The sequence below is a fragment of the Hipposideros armiger genome, unplaced genomic scaffold (genome assembly GCF_001890085.2).
Source record: "Hipposideros armiger isolate ML-2016 unplaced genomic scaffold, ASM189008v1 scaffold_237, whole genome shotgun sequence".
In the NCBI taxonomy this organism is placed as follows: Eukaryota; Metazoa; Chordata; class Mammalia; order Chiroptera; family Hipposideridae; genus Hipposideros; species Hipposideros armiger.
The window spans coordinates 1,121,938-1,133,829 of NW_017731587.1; the positions used below are offsets into that span (position 1 = coordinate 1,121,938).

General features: G+C 36.2%; 1 protein-coding gene across 3 annotated transcripts in view; it reads right to left on the reverse strand.

Moving 5' to 3' along the window:
• Nucleotides 1-11,892, reverse strand: part of TMTC2 (transmembrane O-mannosyltransferase targeting cadherins 2) — a 422,158-nt gene that overhangs the window by 163,601 nt on the left and 246,665 nt on the right. The gene's annotated exons all lie outside the window — the stretch shown is intronic.

Here is an 11,892-nt window from a genome sequence, read left to right on the forward strand (position 1 = left end):
TATATATATATATATATATATATATATTTTTTTTTTAAGATTTTATTGGGGAACTGGGGAAGGGAAACAGCCAAGTTGTTGTCCCTCAATCTTAGTTGTGGAGGGCGCAGCTCGTTCAGCTCCAAGTCCAGTCACCACCCGGCTGCCCAAAGGCAGCTCTTGGCAGCTCAGCTCAAGGTGCTATGTTCAATCTTAGCTGTGGGTGGGCGTAGCCCACCAACCCATGTGGGAGTCGAACCAGCAACCTTGTTAGGAGTATGTGCTCTCACCAGCTGAGCCATCCTGCCACCTGTTGGCAGCTCAGCGGCAGCTCAGCTCTAGCGCAGCTCACTGGCCCATGTGGGAATTGAACCGGCGACCCTGTTGGTCAGAGCTCGCACTCTTAACCAACTGAACCATTTGGCCGGCCCCCTGAATAAATATTTTTTTGAATGAACTGTTTCATGGTGAAGACAGAGAAACAAAGAATCACAATGCAGTGTAAATAAAGCATAACGTGTTTTGGGAACCCACAAAAGGTACACCTTTCCAAAGTGACAGGCCAGGTGAGATTCCTAAAGGAGAAAAGAAAGCAAGGAATGGAGTTCTAGACAGATCAAGCTATGCAGACAACAGCATTTTGATCTAGCCAAAGCTGTAACAATAGACTTCATGGAAACAAAATGATTATCTATGTAGGAAGCACTTTGGATATTGAAAAGCTAAGGCAACCTAAAACTGAGATTATATTATTAAGGATATTTCAGTAGTAAATAATTTGGCCATTCCCTGGGAAAAATATTTAGTAATCAAAATAAATCAGATAACTCAATGTTTATACAGGCAATGGTTCACAAAGTGACTTATAATCCCTAAGGCCCAATTACCAACAAAAATATTTTTATCTTAAATTGACACTTTTTTTTTTGAAGTTTGTTTTGTTGGATTATCCTTTAACACATGTAGAAACTATAAAAATAAGATTGTTTTCACTCAGAGATAAAATATTATGAATTTTAGATGTTCAATTTTTTTCCTAATGTATTAACGCATTTGAAATTTTATAACTGAAATTAACTAGCATTGGTTTGGAGTCATATTTGAACTTTATAGTAATCCAAATTTCCTGATTGAATTGGCCAATTTAGCTAATGACTCTAAATAATGAGATTTTTATATAATTTAACTATGAAATGGCATTACGTTGCATTTCTTCTGTTTTTTACTATTTTTTTCAAGATTTATGCTTAGTTTTAGGCTATGTTTATAATAGGACAATTGAAAAAATATTAAAGTCTATTATGGAACAGAAGTAATAATTAATAGCATGTCATACTCGTAACACACAAATGCCCCCCCAAGTCTTGCTTAATAAACTAGATAACAGGCAAAAATCTCGTGATTATACCATCAGTAAATGAAATCAAACTCAGTACTTTTTAAAAACAAACACTGGGACTAAAATAAGTTACTACTACTTAAGTCAACTGCAGTAATTCCAAGGGTTAGAGTGACACAAGAGCTTAGAAATTAAATGCCTAATATGCACTGGTTCCTGGACACATAAACAGAACCATGATCAATCAGGCAGCCAGGCTTGGTCATGTGACTAAACTCTGTACAATAAGATGAAAGCACCTCTAGATATCCTCAAAGAGGAGGGAGCATGTTTTTTTCTCTTCCTCTTCTCCTACTCTGCTGACTAGAAGGTAAGAAGTCCTGTTCTGAGAATGATGGAGTGCAAATTAAGAGGCCAGAATACAGTCCTTCATGAAATTGTCCTACAACCCTGGGACTGCACACCTCGGGACTTCCTTTTGTAAAACAGAAAATACAACTGTTAAAACAGTTTAAGCTAATGTTATTTTGGGTTTCCTATCATTTGCAAACCAACCTTTTCCCAACTGACAAAATGTCACAAGCAGTTTTTTAAAACGATGTAAAGCCATAAAATAAGTAACATCAAGTATGGCTCTCACAGAGAATTTTAAGGAAAACTTATTTTAATTATACTTGAATGAATACAAAGCATGAGTTGTCTGGTTTTGAGTGATAACCAGACTAGGCAATTGCCAAGTACAAAAATGGCAATTAAATATTTAATTAAACTTATATAATTTAAGAGCATGATGGGTACATGAAATTGGAACTCTTAAATTAAGCCCTAGACATCAGAGTAGTCAGTTATTATTTCGCCTAAAAGAGTAATGACATTAGTATTTTTTTATAAAAACATTTAATTAATCCTCTCAATCCCCAAATAACTAGAAAGAAGGAAACTCACAGGATTTATCAAGTGAAATAGAAATAGGTAGGATTTTCATCTCAGAAAAAAAAAGGTTCAGGGAGATATAAGTGATTGAATTTGAGCTCAAAGGGAGATACCAGAGACAAAGTTATATATATTTTCTGGTCTCACTCAGTACTTCTGTGACTTTCAGGTCACCCTTGGATAATAGACTTTGTATTTGAGAACCCAGCAAAAGAATTCTCTCAACTCATATTTTCTTCCCCTCATCACATACTCAACTTTCTTTTTCTCCCTTTCTTTTTTTAATTAAACTATTTCAGTGTAATAGGTAAACATGACATTTTTACAAAGATGGCTATGTGTAGGAAAGCACTAAGAGAGAAAGTGAATGAAAAATGGTTAATTTTTTGCTTAAAACACATAACCAAAACTATTAGAATTATACGTGTGCTACAAAAAGTATAATTTAATTGGATACTTATTTTGAACCACTGCTAAGCTACAATACATGATTATTATTGGGTTGTCGGAAGTCATGATGTTATTTTTTCTGTTTTTCGTTGCAAAAATGCATCATTACTTTCCCAACAACCCAATATAGACCATACATACTGTGAGCAAACTAAAAAGATGGCCCTTTTTGAAAAGGTTAAATTCTGCTGAAAAGGGTCATGAGCAAGTTGTTTTTCTACTCTGTGGTTTTACTGCATGAAGAAGAAAGGAAACAGAGATGGAGAAGAAGATAACCATGTGACGTGAACTAGACAGATAGGCACACAGGATCTGTCACACAGTCCCCCAAAGCTGAGACCTGTTTCATAGGGTACCACGTCCAAGTGTCACATAATTGCCAAGTAGGTTTCAGAAAATACAGTTATACCTCTTCTTTGGTGTTTTTCTTTTGACACAGGCCCGTGTAATTGTTCTAAATTGGATTTTGTTTAGACTTCGACAACTAAAGTAAAATAATGACATCCTATTTCATAAAGAAGACTTGTTTTATTCAAACCTGTCAAACATGGAGCAGTAGGCCTCCAACCAAAATGATTTTTTAAATATTTTGAATGCATTACCCAAAAATTAATCAATTAATAAATAATATTTTTATTAATATGAAAAAGTTATAGCTTTTATTATTATTATTATTTATTTTAAAATTAGTTTTTGCTTCATGTCTAAAGAAAAATATATTCTCACTCTACTACCGTGTCTCTAAAACATGTGAAGTCTCAATTAAATGGAACATTCATTAGAAAGGTACTTCTCCTGAGTTAGAACTTGCACTGACATCTAAATAAGCTCCTATGTCTATATAAATCCATTTCTTTTCTGTGACAGGTCCAGAACAAGATGCTTCACAATTTTCTTATGTAATTCTCACAATGAACCTATAAAGTATAATTCCAATTTTATAATAAGGATGTTATTCAATTTAAACCCATGTAGCTAATTATTGTTGGATCTGGGATTCCTAGCACTACATTGTATATTAATGTATGCATAATGCACTTTATACCTGTCTTCTGAATATATAATTAAGGCTATATTTTCTTGTATGCATCATAAAATAATAGGTATGAATATAGTTTCCTAGTTAAAAAAAAGTATTGAATAGGAAGACAGTTAATAACGGATGCCTTCATGACAATGTTTTACATATTATTTCTTTTCACCCTGACAATTAGCAATATAAAATATTACTTTACTTATTTTTATTTATTTATTTATTTTTAAGATTTTATTGGGGAATTGGGGAAGGGGAACAGCCAAATTGTTGTCCTTCAATCTTAGTTGTGGAAGGCGCACCTAGCTCAGCTCCAAGTCCAGTCGCATCCGGCTGCCCGTGGGCAGTTCGGGGCTGCTCAGCTCAAGGTGCCGTGTTCAGTCTTAGTTGCTGGTGGGCATAGCCCACCATCCCATGAGGGAGTCGAACTGGCAACCTTGTTGTTAGGAGCACATGCTCTCAACAACTGAGCCATCCTGTCACCTTGCTCTCAGCTCAGGCACAGCTCACTGGCTCATGTGGGAATCGAACCGGAGACCCTGTTGCTCAGAGCTCATGCTCTTAACCAACTGAGGCACTCGGCTGGCCCTCTTTTTACTTTAGATATATAAAAATATCAGGGAGAGAAGTTAAACAACTTACACATAACACAGTTATCATGATGAGATTTGAATTCAGATGAGATTCAAATTCAGAGCTGCCAGGCTTCAAATCACACTGCCTTCGCATTAGCCAACAACAGTCCACTGGGAATAGGTGCCTGTTCTCAGTTTATGAATTAATAACGCCCTCTCTCTGTGGTTCATATACCCAGTGCTTCTTCAGTGTATATACAAGATCGGATTAAGTTCACGAGCTTGTTGCAACCATGTTGCTAACCTTTTTTAATATAAGGAGGGATTACTCATTATGAGTTTGTACCAACTGGACAAACAGTTAACCAAGCTTACTAGTCGAAAGTACTGCAAAGGCTGCGTGAAAAAGTTAGATAACCTGAACTTTTCATCAACAGTTCATGGCTGTCACATCACGACAATGCACCAGCTCACACAGGACTGTCTGTGAGGGAGTTTTTAGCCAATAAGCAAATAACTGTATTGGAACACCCTCCCTACTCACCTGATCTGGCCCCCAATGACTTCTTTCTGTACCCGAAGATAAAGGAAATATTGAAAGGAAGACATTTTGATAACATTCAGGACGTCAAGAGTAATATGACGACAGAAAAAGAATTCCAAAATTTCTTTGAAGGGTGGACTAGGTGTTGGTGTCAGTGCATAGCTTCCTAAGGGGAATACTTCAAAGGTGACCGTAGTGATATTCAGCAATGAGTATGTAGCACTTTTTCTAGGATGAATCCACAAACTTAATTGTCCGACCTCATATCAACAAATTTCTCTTCTCTCTTTCCTTATTTATACATGGTTAAACATTAATTCTGAGAGCGTCTGTGAGCATGTTTCCAGCAGAGATTAGCATCTTATTCAGTAGACTGAGTAAAGCAGATTGTCTACGCCAATGTGGGTAGGCATCATCCAATCTGGGGAGGGCATGAATAGATCAAAAAGGAGGAAGAGGGCCGGTTAGCTCAGTTGATTAGAGCGCAGTGCTCATAACACCAAGGTTGCCAGTTCGATCCCAACATGGGCCGCTGAACTGCGCCCTCAACAACTCGATTGAAACAACTACTTGACTTGGAGCTTATGGGTCCTGGAAAAACAAACTGTTTCTCAATGTACATAAAAAAAAAAAAAAAGGAGGAGAGGAGGATTGGCTTTCCCTCTGCTTGTGCTGGGACACGGATCAACCCTGAGACTTCTTGGTTCTTAGGCCTTCAGGCTATACTACCAGCCTTCCTGGGTCTCCAGCTTGCAGAGGGCAGACTGCAGGACTTCCTAACCTTCAAAATTGGGTGAGTCATACCTTTTAATGAAATCTATCATTCACATAATTACCAGGGGCTTCAAAAAATATATATACAAGTGGACACTTTGGTCGATGTTGCTCAAGCAGTAGTTTGCTGGAAAAAAGCTTATTTGTTCATTCATTCATTCAAAATATATTTTGAAAGTGCCATTATAGAGATTTAATGACTAGCAGAAGAAAGGAATAATTTAAAAGCAGTAACAAAGCTGTGTGCAGGGAACTATATAATACAATATGATGCTCTGTGGAAGTCCATAGTGAGAAAACCTAACTTAGACTCGTTTGTTCAGGCAGCAGGGGAAAAAAAAACAACAACAACAAAAAAACACACACTTGTGAATTCCATGGGAATCAACACACTAAAAATACATTACCAAAAAAAAAAAAAAAAAAGGAAAAAAAAGAAAAGAAGCCTCAGAGCCTGATTCCATCATAGATATGGTTATAATTTGGGTTAGAGGTGTTCCCATGGGCACACAGTGATTTAGTGCAATGTACTCACTTAAAACATAAATGTTCAACAAAGTGGGTGTTTTCTTTGTCCCTTAGCAGCAGTGCTCTAACAAAAGTCTGCTGTTGAAGCAATAAATTATGAAAGGGGAAAAGGTATCATGTATCTCACAGACCAGCAGGAATAGGTGTTAGGTCATACAAGCAGTTTCTAACTTAAACAAGATGAGTTCCAAAAAAGAATGCCTGAGTCTATCTCCTTTTTGCTCGGAATAGTTTTGGGATCCAGAAACGATTCATTCGTAGGCTAATCCTGAAGTACTTGTAGACTAGAAGGAAAACACCATTTATAACAATGTTCCTAAAACTGCCTTCGCAGGTTGAATTCTGGTGCTGAAGGGATGGGTCTTCACCCAATAAAGTGGTCAGAGAGCAAGGATCTATTCGTGACAGCAGTCATCAGTTACCAGTTCTAGAAGTAGTATTTTCCATTCACTCTACCCTCATGTTTTATAAAGGTACTGCCCTTGCCCCAGGGAAAATCCTCAGCCCTGAATGCTTTTCTTCCTTTTTTTTTTTAGACAAAGGCCTAGAAATTTGTTAACTTGCTTGTCTTTCCTCCCTATCAGTTGTTACTTTTGGTTCAAGTCACACTCTCTTCTCCAGCCCTTAGTTTCAGGAAAATGAGTACATATTTTGCATTCCAGGTTTGCACCCATCCCTAAATCTGGTTTTTGAGATTGCGAGATTTTCATAAAAATATTTTACTTTCAAACAGCAAATATACAGAGAATACACATACACACACAGTCATTAAAACGAAATAAAACAAAACGACTGTTCCTAGAATGTAAATGGTGTTAGAACATGGTCTAGCTTTAGACTTCAAGACAGCTCAGATTATTGCCCTAACCTGGAATTTCTACTCTCTAAGTCCGTGTGTGCCTGTCATTTTCTGAGTCTGCTGATGAGATGGGTCACACTAACCAAGCTGGATCAAGCTGTCCTTTTCCAGAAGATTGGTAAGAAATTTCCTCTCTGTTTTCATTATCAGAACAGAGATGGGATCACTCGTCCCTCTTGCCCTTCATCCAACCCCCAACAGTCATCTCCAACAACAAGGGCCCCTAGGGAAGGGCAAGAAAATGTGGGAGCACTATAATCAGAAGCAATGGAGGTGTAAAGCAAAAAGGGCATCCTTAAGTGCTCTTGAATTCTGCAGAGGTTAAACAGGGACAGAGGAAGAAAGCAAAGGTAGGAAGTGAAGTTTCTAAAGTAACCCATGATGCACCCTGCACACATGAGGAGTTTAAGAAGAGTGTATGTACCTAAATCATGGACAGCATGTATAAATATACATTAAACAACTATCTGTTGAGTTTATATTGTGAGCTAAACACTATGCTAGGCACACAGGATATATCCAAAACCCCACACTCACGGAGCTTATGTTAGCCATATACAAAATAAACTATGAATTTGTATTTAGTTACTATGACTACATATAGTTAGAAAAGTATATAGTTCACTGGAAGGTGATAAATGCAATATAAAAAAAGGAATCAAGTAAAGGACAGCAGGCGTGTAAGAGTGGGGAAGGGGCTGTAGTTTAACTAGGGTCAGTGGGGAGGCGTCATGCAATTCTTTGAAACAAAGTACTGGAAGAAGTGAGTGACGCCTGATATAATTTTGCCACAGAAATAATTTAATACATTGTTTATATAAATACTATATAAAAGAAAAATAAGCAGATGAAAAAGATATTAATTTTTAAAGTTCATCTTCATCTTAATATCCAGATGTCCTCAAACTTCAACTATACTTGAAGCAACTTCATCTTATAAGCAAATTACAGATAGATTTTGTATAAGAGAAAAAAAAATTAAATGGAAAGACAATATGAGTATATTTCCTGGTGTGTCTAGAAAATATTTCTTAAGTCGTAGTAATTGAAAATCTGCAGAGGACTGATTGGAACTACGCAAATAACAAAATTACATCTGCTCATTTTTCTTCACGAGCAGAAGAAAAAGCATCTTTTTTTTCCCATAATGCAAAACCTCCTTCTGAGATAATTGAATTAATTTACTTGAAATTTGGCTGCATATTAGCTTATATTTTCCACGTGAGCATAATTTTAGGAACAACAACAACAAAAAAATGCTCTTAGCCATTTAAGCAACTTTCAATCAGTTTTAAAGTTAAACCAAACAACGGGCATTAAAACAGAGTATGATTATGAATTTCTTTATAAGCCTCTTTTATGGGCTTTCTAAATCGTGTTCTCAAATTTATCTACACTGCTCTGGATGAAAATGACTATAAAATTAAAGACCATTTTAATGAGATTTCAGAAAAATGCCTTTCATCATTTTTCCAACATGGAAAGTAGTTTAATGCTCTCTACACAGTTAATCTTAAATGAATATTTCTACATGGAAAAGCATGCCCCACACAGTGCCATTTTAAAACTATATCTGTAATAGAAAACCTATAATACAAATGAATGTAGGAATGATTTAATCTTCTTTCTCTTGCCAGGCTCCAGTTTCTAAAAGGATTCTGATTTGCCCCAACTTTACTTTGGATTAGGATGGGGAGAGAACAGCGTAACAGTTAGTTCCAGCAGGCAATCCTAGACACCAATACTAGAGTATGTAGTTTCCATAGCTATAAAAGAAATGAGTATGAAACAATAAGTGGTTTAATTCATTCTATTCAAAAGCATTTGTTGAGTACCAAGGGGGTGGCATCAAGGACTTCACTATGTACTACAAACAAAGACAAATAATTTCCCTCCCCAGCCCCCACGGAGCTCTAGTGTGAATTTCAGTTCTTTGGTCATTGTGTCCATGCATTTCATAGGACAAAATTATTCTCTGGGATATCCCTGTAGCTTTGTGATGGCAAAATACAATTCCCTACTACAGGAGAAGTGAATAATATTTCCAAGTTTCTAGACCCGTGATTGATGCTACTACTATCTTTTTTTTTTTTTTCCTGTGGGGACATAAAAGCACCATAGAAATACTTAACTTCTCTGTAGCACATGCTCTTTTGACCATTTTCTCCTTTCTTACTGTCCTACCTATCCATCAGGTCTCTTTGTCTGCCTTCTCATGATAATACATGCATATCTCTTAGAAAAGATGTTATTTTATTATTTACATATTTTAAACCCGAACTTCAAGCTACTTGAGGGCAGAAACTACACTCTTTGTCAGCTTGTTCCCACCATCTAATACAATGCCTGTCATTCTGAAGGGATGTAGTATTTGTTGAATAAATTAATGAATCCTTATTTCCAACATGTGAATTTGCAAATATGCTCATATCTGTATACCCGTACTCAGAAGATATTATAATCAGTATTAACCAGATTTGATAATTGGTCATTCTCAGAAATGTGTGAAAACTAATGATACTTGACATGGGTGTTATAGGAATTGGGAATTATAGAGTTGCAAGGAAAGAGATCTCACCTTGAAAGCTAAATTGTAAAACCAACTCACAATGAATCAGACAGCAGGTGTACAAAATGAACTGTGAAAAGAAGGTGGCTCTGAAACTCACAGCCAGCCATGTAGTGTATCTCGTATAACTACATTAACACAATGACTGAGCACAAAATGTACAAGTGTGCGTGTAAGTGCAGGTAGTGTGACTTGGAATACAGCTCTGTAAATGAGTATTTACAGAGACAAATGCCAATAGCATTTACGCCAGCACTTTCCAGGCAAGGAGGTACTTCAGCCAAAGGATTTCATGGCATCAGGCTGTCTTAGACTAATGTCATTATAAATTAAATTATCCACTACTACTTAGCATGAGGCTCTTATCAATTGAATGTTTTCAATATACAGATAGGTATGCTTACCAAACAACTTGTGATTCTCATATAGACTTGACTGGACTTTGAGTCTTTTTAATACCTATGACAATATAGTGAGGGAAACCCCTGAAAGTACGAGCACACAGGGTTTTTCTCCTCCTTGTGTGTGTTTTTGCTATATAAGTAGGTCTCTCTGGGACTGAATACCCCAGGCAACAAAGCACGAGGCACCTGAACAGATCCAGTTTCTTCCCTCAGACCACCTGCAGAAACTGACTACTACCGAATGCTGTAACTTGACCTTTCTGTTACATAGATGTGTAATTTTAATTAGCAATCACAAATGATGCTTAACACCATAAACCTACAGTACAAAATGTTTCATCTTGTGCTTTTTTTTTTTTTTTTCAAATTGACCTGGATGTATTCTAAGATTAGCTTCTCCATGAAATCATTTCTGACTACCTCTTTACAATCCTTACAGTCATTATCTTGCCTTAATCTATTCTGGTATCCTGTCAAGACAGACTTGGCCAAATTTCTTGAATACTGCATATCATGCCCAAAACTCAAGCACAGATAATTTAATGATAAAATATATTCAAGAATTTATATGCACAAATGCATATATGGTTAATGAAATCATTAAGCATGGTTAATTTGCCCTAGTTTCAAATAATCACTAATTTTTACTTTCAGAAATATTCTCAATAAAGTCTAGACATATTCTTAGCCTTTGAGATGATTAATATTACAGTGAGTCTACAAATTAGAGTTGAAAATTACTGAAAGGCAAATTTAAATAATATATTTTTATGAACAGAAGTCAATTAAGCAGCCACTTATACTCAAGTAGGACTTTAAAAGGCCTATTATAGTTTTAAAACCCTGAAACATCATCACATATTTAATAAATCAGAATTGAATGATATGTTTCATTATTTACTATTTAACTTTCTCTGATTAACAAATGGAAATATCAGAATTTGTTTTGAGGAAACACCCTTTGGCTGTTTATCCAGTTAGCTAATAATATCCATTATAGTCTCTCACCGATTCTGAAAAGTTTGTTTCAATGTAAGAAAAATATTTCCAGGGTTTGTTGCAAGAAATAGAAAGAAAACTCCAGCCTTAAGACTAGATGATATATTCCAGAATCTTTATCCCACATCAGTATGTATATAATTACAATGGTCTCTGTGAGGGAATTTTACTACTCTTTTGTTTCTTGGACAGTGGCTATTTTCAAAGATATATATAATGGAAAAAAGCTGTAGAATACATTAGTATGAAGAGTCAGATAGGCGAACATGGACAGTAACACAGACTGGGAAAGAAAAAGATCAGCTAGGTATAATGGGCCAGACACGGGATTGTTTTCCAATAAACTTAAACTTTGTTGATGTATTTTCATTATTAGCTTATTCATTGGTTTATTAATCAAGTTATTTATTAGTTTAATAATTCATTCATTACTTTATTAATTAACATATCCATAGTGTAACTCACTCATTAGCTCATTAATCAACATATACATAATTTTAAGCCCATGTGCCTGGCATTGTGCTTGGCACTGGTGGTAGAATGCTACCTACGCTTCCCCTGGCTTTAAAGAGATTACGCTGTAATTAAGGAGAACATGGTATCACAAATATTACTACGGTTCAAACTAAAAAGTATTAGTTGCTCTAATTGGAGATATTTGGGAGAGGTAGCTATCTATCTTCCAACTCTGAAAATAGGAGAGGTATCGAGAAATCTTCCCAGGGGAAGACATGAGCTGAAATATAAGGGATGCTTGCGTATTAGCCAGGCAGCAAGGATGGGGAGTAGGGTGAAAAGAGGTCAGGAAGGTAGAAAATGGCAAGAATGCTGCAGGCAAAACAAAGAGTATATGCAGAGGCCTCTAGTAAATAAGAATATGGCATACTGGGGAAAACTCCAAGAAAA